Source organism: Phycodurus eques, unplaced genomic scaffold, assembly GCF_024500275.1.
Source record: "Phycodurus eques isolate BA_2022a unplaced genomic scaffold, UOR_Pequ_1.1 contig_33, whole genome shotgun sequence".
Taxonomy (NCBI): Eukaryota; Metazoa; Chordata; class Actinopteri; order Syngnathiformes; family Syngnathidae; genus Phycodurus; species Phycodurus eques.
The window spans coordinates 299,783-312,611 of record NW_026904030.1 but is presented as its reverse complement, the minus strand read 5'-3'; positions in this window follow the sequence as shown (position 1 = coordinate 312,611).

Genomic DNA, 12,829 nt, shown 5'->3' with positions numbered 1-12,829 from the left:
GAGGTTCCACCACCAAGTCTCCTTCTCTCCTTTCCTGCCAGAAGATACACCAAGTACTCTCCTGCCTGCTCTCTGATCACCTTGGCTGCAGTGGTCCAGTCTTCTGGAAGCTCCTGCCGTCCACCGAGAACCTGTATCACCTCTTCCCGAAAAGCTGCACAACACTCGTCCTGTCTCAGCTTCCACCACATGGTTCTCTTCTCTGCCTTTGTCTTCCTAATTTTCCTCCCCACCACCAGAGTCATCTTACACACCACCATCCTATGCTGTCTAGCCACACTCTCCCCTACCACTACTTTACAGTTGGTAACCTCCTTCAGATTACATCGTTTGCACAAGATGTAATCCACCTGTGTGCTTCTACCTCCGCTCTTGTAGGTCACCCTATGTTCGTGCCTCTTCTGGAAAAAAGTGTTCACTACAGCCATTTGCATCCTTGTTGCAAAGTCTACCACCATCTGTCCCTCCAAGTTCCTTTCCTGGATGCCGTACTTACCCATCACTTCTTCATCACCCCTATTACCTTCACCAACATGTCCATTACAATCTGCATCAATTACGACTCTCTCTCTGTCTGGGATGCTCAGAACTACATCATCTAGCTCCTTCCAGAATGTCTCTTTCACCTCTAGGTCACATCCTACCTGTGGGGCATAGCCACTAATCACATTACACATAACACCCTCAATTTCAAAATTTCAGCCTCATCACTCGATCTGATACTCTTTCACCTCCAAGACATTCTTAGCCAACTCTTCTTTTAAAATAACCCCGACTCCATTTCTCTTCCCATCTACACCATGGTAAAATAATTTAAACCCTGCCCTAAACTTCGAGCCTTACTGCCTTTCCACCTGGTCTCCTGGACACACAATATATCAACCTTTCTCCTAATCATCATGTCAACCAACTCCCGAGATTTTCCTGTCATAGTCCCAACATTCAAAGTCCCCACATTCAGTTCTAGGCTCTGTGCTTTCCTCTTCTCTTTCTGCCGAAGAACCCGCTTTCCACCTCCTCTTCTTCTTTAACTTCGACCCACAGTAGCTGAATTTCCAACGGCGCCTCGCAAGTGACGGCGCCGGTGGCGGACGTTGTTAACCCGGGCCACGACCGATCCGGTATGGAATTCTTTGGATGAATGCTCATATTTGTTTGGCAAGGTTTTAAGCCGGATGCCCTTCCTGACGCAACCCTCTGCATTTATCCGGGCTTGGGACCGGCCTACAGTTTGCACTGACTTGTGCCACCCATAGGGCTGCATTGTTGGCAAATAGCAAACAAGTCATCCAAAAAAGAGGCTTCAAGCTATTAATGCCACTCTCAGTTGAAGTTTACTGTCAGACTAAACATTAAACTCAGAGGAATACACTTTGTGTGTGTAAAACAATTAGACAACTTTGTTTATGCTAGCTTAATGCTAGCACACAATTCAAAACGCCATGGACAGGCTAACAAATAGCATCAATAGTCGCTATTCCCTTTCATAGAGTTTCCACAAAATTAGCACAAAAAAGACAGTTAAAGTTACTTCTCGCCTCGTTGGGTTCTGGGTAAAGGAATAAATGAATACGAGCTCTACCATTAATGGCTCTGCTGCGCCTTCCAGAACACTGTCCGACATGCGAGGCGAGTGCGAAGAAGAAGATCAATTGCAGACCAGCTTTCACACACACACAAACTACTGAAAGGCTCTCATAAGGACTACTCAAACACTCTCATATGCACAAGTCTTGCTCTCATTAACACTACTCAAAAGCTCTCATTGATACTACTCAAATGCTCTCATTTACACGACTCAAATGCTCTCATTACCAATACTCAAATGCTCTCATTGACACGACTCAAATGCTCTCATTGACACTACTCAAATGCTCTCATTTACACTACTCAAATGCTCTCATTTACGCTCTCATTTACACTTCTCAAATGCTCTCATTTACACGACTCAAATGCTCTCATACGCACCCGTCTTGCTCTCATCAACACTCCTCAAATGCGTTCACGCGAGCATGTCAATCACATTCTCACACACATCACTGGCATTCACGAGTTCATGTCAATCATGCTCACACATGAATAGTGTCAATCTTTTATTAGGTAGTTAAATTCAAAAAGTGAAATTTTAGAGCTGAACTGTACACTGCACGCACTCAGAGTGAAGTATTTCATATTTAAAATATGTATTATTTTGATGATTGCAGCTCATAGCAAATAAAAAAAATTCTCCATATTGAGAAACTAAAATATAACATCAAACGATATTGTGAATTCATTCAAGAAATAGTGATTTTTCATGTAGAAATTAGGCTGGAATTTGCCCTCTGAAAAGTACTTCAGCGTTTAATCACTATGAGTACTGAAGAAAAACTTTTCAACGATATTCTAATTTATTGAGTGGTACCAATATTAAATAAAGTCATGAAACATTTGACTCTGACTGGAGTGCATAGCTATGATACGAGTTTCACAACGACAATTAAATTCCTTCTTTCTGAAGGGAATATGGAATACTTTGTATTCTGATATGTAATTCTATATGTAATAGAATATAAAATAGAGTTTCAGGGTCCAACTAGTTTGGAAGAGGATGTGTATAACAGTATAATCAGATCAGGGGGTAGGATTTTTATTGCAGGAAACCCCCATCAGGGGGTATTTGAAACAGATGTCAAAGAAGAAAGAACTGCGGGGAGCCACGATAAACATTGAATACAGGAATGTGGGCCGGAGTCTGCAGGCGACAACTGGGGGCGACGTCTGGAACCAGAACAGATGGTCATCATTCGACAGAACAACTATGACGTCAGATTAGACCACGGACCAGTAAGACGACAGCGATTCCATACTGGCCCGTTTGAAACATTGTATAAGTCTGGGGAAGAATCAGATTGTTTGAGTTTGACGACTTTATCTGCTAAGGATAAGATAGTTACGAACCCAGAGCTCTGCAAATGTATAGACTCCTCTGTCAGGAATAAAGTGGTTAGTTTTTATACATTGTTGTGAACGTAGTTCTTTCACGAAAATGAGCACGCTTGGAACCACGGGAGTAATAGGAGATTTTAAAACACGGGTTCCTTCATTTCCCTTTGGACACCTCATTAGGTACACCGGCGCAGGGGAGCTTAAACGCGACTATCCGGCCATCATGCCTGCAACGAAACGTATACATTTCAGATTGTAACGCAGCGGTGTTGAAATTCTGCCTTGAGTTCAGGAGTAAACACACGTCCACTGCGCTTTAGCCCGAAAGGCACATATATTCGCCAGAATCCGCGACCGAATAATGGCGTCTCGCTCTTGATTGACAAGCCAGCCTCGTCCTACGTCATACACGACACGGCTTCTGATTGGCCGACCATTACGTCATATCCTACAGCACTTACACATTAAAAGCACTCATTTTAAATCAATGAGGAAAAGCGTTCTTGAAACACAATATCAACAAGTATACGACATATATACATTAAAAATATATATATGTATGTACTATACAGTATAATGCTATGTAACGCTACTGCTTAAGTTAGGCTTACTATTGCACTTTATCGCTGTTGGTCAATGCCATATTTTATTTTGAAACCACTTTTCAACTCATAAATATACGCTGACAAACACGCCTTAAATGTTTGCACACATACACCTCAAACACACTCACATGAACATGTCAGATCTATTCACATACCATCCTCAAATCCATTCATCATTTCCATTTCAAATGCTCGCATACATACTTGTGGGAGATTTATTTTAAGATAGATAGATAGATAGATAGATAGATAGACAGACAGATAGATAGATAGATAGATAGATAGATAGATAGATAGATAGATAGATAGATAGATAGATAGATAGATAGATAGATAGATAGATAGATAGATAGATAGATAGATAGATAGATAGATAGATAGATAGATAGATAGATAGATAGATAGATAGATAGATAGGGCCAGATGTGATCGGAAAATATTAACGTTGCCCATTTTATGTTAGAGAAAATAGGTTTGAACAGTGTTATTACAGGTGTATCAGTGCACAACCAAAGGATTGAGAGACTATGGGCAGAGCTCAATAGAGTTGTATCCAGACACTTTATAAATCTCTTTAACTTCATGGAGGAGCATGGGGTACTGGATTCGCTGAATGAACTACATCTATTTTGCCTGCACTATGTGTATCTGCCAAGAATTGAAAGAGCAACAACTGAATTTATCAATCAATGGAACAATCATGGCCTCTCTACACAAGGGGGTGACATGCAGGTGTTATAAACAATGCAGGAATCCATCCAGCCATTAACAGTGTCTTTGATACTAATAACTACGTTGGCGTTGATCAAGAAGGCCCATTACCTGAACTGCAAACTAATAATAATGTGGTGATTCCAGAAATTAATACAAACATGGATGACATTACAATGAACATGATTGAACAAGTGAACCCACTCGAAAATGATGGTAACCATGGAATAGATATTTTCTGTTCACTTCTGAACTTTATTCAGTGACTGAACATTGACTACACATCTGTTAAAGAAGACCAAGGGTTTTTTTTTTTCCCCTCTCAAGAGTTTGTGATTATAGGTCAACTTAATGAAAATTGTCTTATTTTTGTTACAAAAATACTTAAAACATTTTTGTTACTTCTGTAGATTTCTTAGCCATGTACTTTCACATTTGAGAATAACATGTTCATGCTCGGCCAAACCCATATGTGTTCCCTAACGCAAAGTCGAACTTCTCCTTAAACAGTTCGTAAGAGGCATATAATGGCAACTTTATGCAATTAATGCACGTGTTGGCAAGAGGGAACAGAGAAAAAGCGTCATCATCTCCTTGATGAAGGAACTGGACAGAAGGAGTTGGAGTAAAGCCAATAGGTGGTACCACAGATGCTCCTGTTGTGAAGGCCAAGATTTTCTCAAGTTTGGATGGCCCCTCTTCTTCTGTGAGAACTAAACAGTCGGTTAAAGTACTTAAAAATAAATAAAATATATACTATAAGGGGGGTGGAATGAATGTGTGTATTTGACCACTAAAGCAAACCTTCTGCATGTTGGAGATAGAAACCACTATCTCCTCAGCAGCTCTCGTTGCTCCTTTCTGGGGAGAGACAAATGTTGAAAAGATCATCCATCTGATCAGGAGTCAGTGTGACTCAAAGCAGAACAGGGGATGAAAGCCATCTGGATGTTGTTGAATTTGCTGAAGAACCCCAAGAGTTTTCAGTCCTTCACAAAATCTGCAAACAATTGCACAAAGCACAACTCTTGTGCAAAGTCAAATCACCCGTTGGTGTCATAGACTTTCATGATATTTTGTGACACTCGTCTTAAACCGTGCTGGCATACCCGATAGAGAAAAGTGTACAACAGCTATTACTGCATACCTCTGAAATGGGCCTTGAACCCTGTGAATGACCTGAAACATGACAATGTCATGTACCAGCAGAGTCTTGTCTGTAATCGACGGCATAGGCCTCAAACATCCTGCATTGGCCAAGTCGTCGGGCAAGGGATTTTTTTTACTTCTCGAGGTCATCAAGCGTTGTGCTTTCAGATACCTAGCATCACAAGGATAAGCAGAGTGACTTATTGCAGCTTCATACAAGTCTTATTAAATTTTGACAACAGGGCTGGGTGATGTAGCCTTGAGTTTTTATTTTTTAACCCAAAATTCTCCAGACAGGGGGAGAAAGGCAAAGACATTCAAAACTCTGAAAGTTGCCCTTTAAACGCTACCCTTAAATTTTAAATACTGTGCACAAATTTTCAACAAGAAATTAAATATTCCGTTAAGGATTAATATGTTACTGCAAAACTGTCATTGAATTTAACGAATAAAAGGTGCTGCTTCCAAACAACCTTGTTTCACCAAATGCTTTCCTAACAGCGCACTGTTCCCTAACGTTGCAATAAGTAAAAAGGGAAATGCGCTTTGCTATCAACACTTGCCAATTAAGCAGTGGTGGCATTCAAAGTAAAAGGTGGGTCGCTTCACCTTTCAAATTGGAAAACGAGAACTTTGCAATGTAAAGTAATTGTAATGCAGTTTAAGATGTAACACCTACCAAATTACCTTTTTTACTTTATCCATGAGTTTGGTGTCAGCGATATCTTCGACATTTGGATTTGCTGAACCATTGACCAAAAGAATAAATAGTACTGGGAAAAGGAAGTTTGGTGGTGGACCTCCATGTACCAAGCTCACTGCAATGGCTCTCCCAGCAAAGTAGTACCAGTCCCCTCTGAGAGCTGCAAAATGATAGCAGAAAAGGAAATTTAACATTGAATAAAGTTCATCCATTTTCTTTTTACCGCTTCTCCTCACTAGGTTCGCGGGCGTGCTGGACTATCCCAGCGATCTTCAGGCGGGAGGCGGGGTACACCCTGAACTAGTCACCAGCCAATCGCAGTACACAGAAAAACAATCATTGGCACCTACGGGCAATTTAGAGTCTTCGGTGAACCTAACATGCATGTTTTTGGAATGTGGGAGGAAACCGGAGTGCCCGGAGAAAAGCCACGCAGGCACGTGGGGAACATGCAAACTCCACACAGGCGGGGCCGGGATTTTAACCCCGGTCCCCAGAACTGTGAGGCAGATGTGCTAACCAGTTGACCAACGTGCAGTCAAAACAAATTTTATCCATCCATCCATTTTCTACCGCTTATCCGAAGGTCGGGTCGCGGGGGGCAGTAGCTTTAGCAGGGATGCCCAGACGTCCCTCTCCCCAGCCACTTCATCCAGCTCTTCCGGGGGATCCCGAGGCGTTCCCAGGCCAGCCTGAAGGTCGTAGTCTCTCCAGCGTGTCCTGGGTTGTCCCCTGGGGTCTCCTCCCGTGACAGCTCCTGAACACATCAGGTGAGGGTAGGAACATAGATCGACCGGTAAATTGAGAGCGTCGCCTTTCGGCTTAGCTCCTTCTTTACCACAACGGACCAATACAAAGTCCGCATCACTGCAGACGCTGCACCGATCCGCCTGTCGATCTCCCGTTCCATTCTTCCCTCACTCGTGAACAAGACCCCAAGATACTTGAACTCCTCCACTTTTGGCAGGATCTCATCCCCGATCAGGAGAGGGCATGCCACCCTTTTTCCGACTGAGGACCACTGGTCTCAGATTTGGAGGTGCTGATTCTCATCCCAGTCCACTTCACACTCGGCCTGCGAACTGCTCAGTGAGAGTTGGAGGTCATGGCTTGATGAAGCAACAGAACACACATCTGCAAAAGCAGAGATGCAATACTGAGGCTACCATACCAGGACCCCTTCTACGCCTTGAAATTCGGTCCATAAAAGTTATGAACAGAATCGGTGACAAAGGGCAGCCTTGGCGGAGTCCAACCCTCACCGGAAACAAGCCCGTATCAGGGGGTTCGGTACCGCATACTCTCGAAGCACCCCCCACAGGACTCCCCGAAGGACACAGTCGAATGGCTTCTCCAAGTCCACAGAACACATGTAGACTTGTTGGGCGAACTCCCATGGACCCTCGTGGACCCTGCCGAGGGTGTAGAGCTGGTCCACTGTTCCACGGCCAGGACGAAAACCACACTGCTCCTCCTGAACCTGAGATTCAACTTCCCGACGGACCTCCTCTCCAGCGCCCCTGAATAGACCTTACCACGGAGGCTGAGGAGTGTGATAACCCTGTAGTTGGAACACACCCTCGGGTCCCCCTTCTTAAAAAGGGGGACCATCACCCCAGTCTACCAATCCAGAGGCACTGTACCCGATGTCCACGCGATCTTGCAGAGGCGTGTCAACCAGGACAGCCCCACAACATCCAGAGCCTTAGGAACTCCGGGCGAATCTCATCCAAGCCCGAGGCCTTACCACCGAGGAGCTTTTTAACGACCTCGATGACCTACACCCCAGAGATAGGAGAGCCCACCTCAGAGAACCAGACTCTGCTTCCTCATGGGAAGGCGTGTCGGTGGAATTGCGGAGGTCTTCGAAGTATTCTCCCAATCGACTCACAACGTCCCGAGTCGAGGTCAGCAGCGCCACATCCCCACTAAACACAGTCTTGATAGTGCACAGCTTCCCCTGCCCGAGACGCCGGAGGGTGGACCAGAATTTCCTCGAAGCCGTCCGGAAGTCTTTCTCCATGGCCTCACCAAACTCCTCCCATACCGGAGTTTTTGCTTCAGCGACCACCAAAGCTGCATTCCGCTTGGCCAGCCGGTACCCATCAGCTGCCTCAGGAGTCCCACAGGCCAAAAAGGCCCGATAGGACTCTGTTGGATCTATCTTACCCAACACCTATAAAAATAGACACAAAAGGAATGAAGACGCTGGTTTATTTTGCTCATGAGGAGGGCGTATGGGAGATTGTTCAGATTACAGCCTCTCATCACGCTCTAAACAATCTCTCCTGTCGCTCCTGTATGTATTTGAAATAGGGAGGTTTTACAAGACATAATGTACTAAGCTACAAGACACAACACACTAAGGGGAGGGTTTCAAGGTGAAGACATGAGACCAACACCTGCCACGTCCTTGATCAAGGCACCCTTCTATCGGATGATTCCTGCTGAGTCATCTTCTTGAAGGCGAGACATCTTCCTTTCTCAAAATCGTCCATAATACGAATGCAAGCTAAGCAAATAAATGATAACTTCTACAATATATCTAACATTCCCTCCTGTTTATCATGTATTTGCACAAATTCTCACATCATCTTACAGTCACTTCATTTCGATTTTTAACTGTGGAATCATTTTTATGAAACAAATACATTTACACTCAGAGTAAACTTGTCATACATGAATGTTGTAGTTTAAACATCGTAATGATCTGGATCAGGAAACAAATCAGTTAAAGCAAAATCATCATCATCGTCATTATCAACAACCAGGAAAGGATACATCTGCTCCATACGGTTCTCCACGGGGGTAATTGCTGTGGTGATTAATTTACTGATTAAAGCCCGAATGCATAGGATACAACAACATCCACACAATGTCAGAATGGCTGCAAAAACAGCAATTGATATCAATATTGGTGAAATTAGGGTTTTGTATTTACCAAAAACATCCAACCAGCTGTCCCACAAGGAGGTGTCTACACCAGAGTGGTTCTTCATCTTGTGATTGAGGGTCCGTAGACCATCGATGGCTCTGGTCAAGCTGCCATCTGAAGCAGTATTGTTTGGAATGTAGGTACAACATTGTTCTCCAAACATACCGCAAACACCTCCCTCTCTTGCGAGGAGCATGTCGACAGCTAGGTGGTTCTGGAACGTCATTAAAGAGGCAGCCTTGAGCTGCTCATGCACAGCTTCCAATCCACTCTGAGTCCAATTTCCTAATCTCTGTACATTAAAGTGGATATAGTTTATCCTATCAACATTTTTATTAATTATACACCACCAGCATATGAAGGACTCAAATCCTCCTGCAGGCGGCACGGTGACCGACTGGTTAGAGCGTCAGCCTCACAGTTCTGAGGACCCGGGTTCAATCCCGGCCCCGCCTGTGTGGAGTTTGCACCTTCTCCCGGTGGGTTGCCTGCGTGGGTTTTCTCCGGGCACTTTTCAAACTGTTTTGGGAAATTGTGGACGTCGTGTCCTCCGGGCCAAAGAGGAAAAGAACCATCCGGACTGGTATGGACGCAAAGTTCAAACGCCACCATCTGTGATGGTATGGGGCTGTGTTAGTGCATATGGCATGGGTAACTTACACATCTGTGAAGGGTTTTCTCCGGGCACTCCGGTTTCCTCCCACATCCCAAACACATGCATGAATTGGAGACTCTAAATTGCCCGTAGGAATGACTGTGAGTGCGAATGGTGTTTGTTCCTATGTGCCCTGCGATTGGCTGGCAACCAGTTCAGGGTGTACCCCGCCTCCTGCCCGATGACAGCTGGGATAGGCTCCAGCACGCCCGAGACCCTAGTGAGGAGAAGCGGCTCAGAAAATGGATGGATGGATGGAAATCCTCCTGCAACTTGGTCAGCTAATTTGTATTGATTAGGAACCCCACGAGGAAGACCTATGGTGTCGATGTATGTTGGATTATTTTGCCCCTGCCAGGACAAATCTCTTTTTTGTCTATGTTCTAGATTGGACAACAACATTGGTGCTTTTTCCATTCAATCTTGAACAGGCATCGGGCATACTGACACATGCAATATCAAAGTGATAATAGCGCACGATCCAGATATATCTTTAGGTAATCTATCAAACAGTCTATCATCTCCACACCACCACCAGATGTCGCTCCGTGATACTGGCATAAACTTTGGTCCGACTTTTAAGGTTACTTAACACTGTGTGTCGTTCAGTGGTCCTAATTTTTTGCCTTTACTCATCATGTTTATACAAGTAAAATTATTCGGTGCTACTAAAGTAGAAAACATTGGTTTGTGTTTATCTGCTTTTGTGACGGGATATATAGGATCCCATGATTTAAACCTCTCAGTTGGTAAGGTAGCATTCATTAATAGAATAATACAATCTTGTGATAATTGTGCCGGAACTATGAGCAACAAAGGCCTTGGGACCCATGCAAAACCGCACAATCTTTTCTCGTTACAATTGCTGCTTGTTCCACCAAAAGTAACCAATTGTTATTTTGTCCTGAAACTCCTGTGACAACAAGGAAACCAATCATCAGTAGTTATGTTGTTAACCATTAAAATATGTCCACCTTTCTTTGAAGTTCTCAATGGCATTTCTGGTTTAAACACAGTTCCCATAACACAATGCTACTCGGAATTGGGGATCTCTTCCGCCAGAATATGCCGACAAGCTCATCATCAAACACACTGGGTGACTTGATTTGTATTTCAATATTAAACGATGGGCCGTTTTGCTTATGTTAAACTTCTTTCTATGTTCTTTTGCTGTTTTTAGTGACCAAACTGGACCAATCATAACCTGTTTCACCAATGAGGTGTTCCCATCCAAAGCTTTTTGTTGCATACCAGTCATATCCAAATCCCCAATTCTGCCCATTCTCTTGAGCATCATTGGTGAGAGCTGCATATGGAATGATGATTAAGACAGTTCGATTTTGGGGGCAACAAAATATTAAAACCGGTTTGCCGCGTTTGGAGGCCATGCCCACAGTTCTGATCATCAGCTGTACTCCTTTGATACGAGTTAATGATTAAAAATTTTCCATATTGGGTTCGTCATATTGGTCCAGCTGGTAGGTGATTTTCTATTTAAAAAATTGTTTGTATCATTTAGGGTGGGACGTCCCATGCCATGTACCACATAAACAAAACCAACAACATAGTTACCAAAGTTGCTACGTAACAACTTATTGAATCTCGTAACCAACGTGGGTGTGCCATTCTGCTGAGTTCTCACTAAACGGGTGGTGTATTTTTTCTTCACTGACCAGCAAGCGTTTTCAGAATCTTCACATCTGCTCCCGCTCCGTTATCAGACTTTGCTCACCTTCCCTATTTGAGTACTCAGCTGAAATGACTCTTTTACAGTGTGTTAAATGAACCCACATATTTCTTTCTGCTATTTTTAGGGCTGTTGGATTTGTCAATAACACTGATACGGTCCTTCCCACTTTGGTGAATGCCAGTGCTTCTTTTTGATGGTTTGAATTAGGACCCAGTCTCCTGGTCCAACCAACTTGGTTTCCTGCTGGGAAACATGTTTACTTTCAGCAGATACTTTTAAATCATTTTGTTTCTCTAACAACTTTCTCATGTAAGTTTGTTTCGTCATCGAGTTCCCTTTTTTTTTAAAACAACGGAAGTCTATAACGTCTTCCAAACAATGTTTCGTAAGGTGTTAAACCTGTGGTGCTTGTAATGTTGATGTACATTTTAACGAGGTCAAGACACTGTGTCCATGGACTTCCTGTCTCTTCCATACATTTTTTCAGTCTATTTTTTATTGTCCCATTCATTCTTTCCACTAGACCTGCACTCTGAGGGTGGTAAGCACAAATGGTTTTTCAAATTCATGTGGAACATCGTTCCTATTTGATTGATTATTTGATTTACAAAATGAGTCCCATTATCGCTGTAAATGGTTTCAGGTATGCCATATCTTGGAATTATGTCTTTACATAGTGCTTTTGCCACCGTCAGAGCATCAGGGGATTTTGTTGGGAATAATTCGATCCATTTTGAAAACGCATATATGATAACCAAACTACTTCTTTCCCTCACTTTGACCTAATTCTATGTAATCCATGTGAATGGGTTGGGAAAGGGTATGTAGGCACTGGGAATTTACTTCTAGTAGGTCGCAATTGCCCTTGCGGATTATGTCGTGCACAGGTCATGCATGCTCTACAATAATTATTTTAATATAAATTGAAACCATAGGTTGTAAAGTGTCGATGTATCTGTGCCACCATCCCTCCGGTTGAGACATGTGACACACCATGGCTCAATATAGCAGCCCATTTGAATAGGTTCTTTTGAAGTATTGTTTCCCTTCTGTGCTATTGTAAATTTCATTTTGTAGTTTTGCACCTTGTTTTTCCCAATAATTGTGTTCTTGTTGTGGACTTTGTTGTTGCATGTCTTTTAGTGTTTGGTCATCTAAGGTTGTTGTTCAATTTGTTTTTTTAAACCTAAAAATGGTTTATAGGCTGCTTCTTTCGCGGTTTTGTCAGCAAATGCGTTTCCTTTAGAAACCTTGTCAGTGCCAGATGTATGTGCAACACATTTACAAATTGCCACTTTTCGTGGATGTTGCACTGCGTGTAATAATTGTTAAAGTAATTCAGAATGTGTTACTGGCTTCCCTGTTGACGTAATCATTCCTCTGTTATCCCAATTTTGCGCAAACACGTGAACTGTGGAATACGCATATGGCTATCAGTATAGATTGTAACATC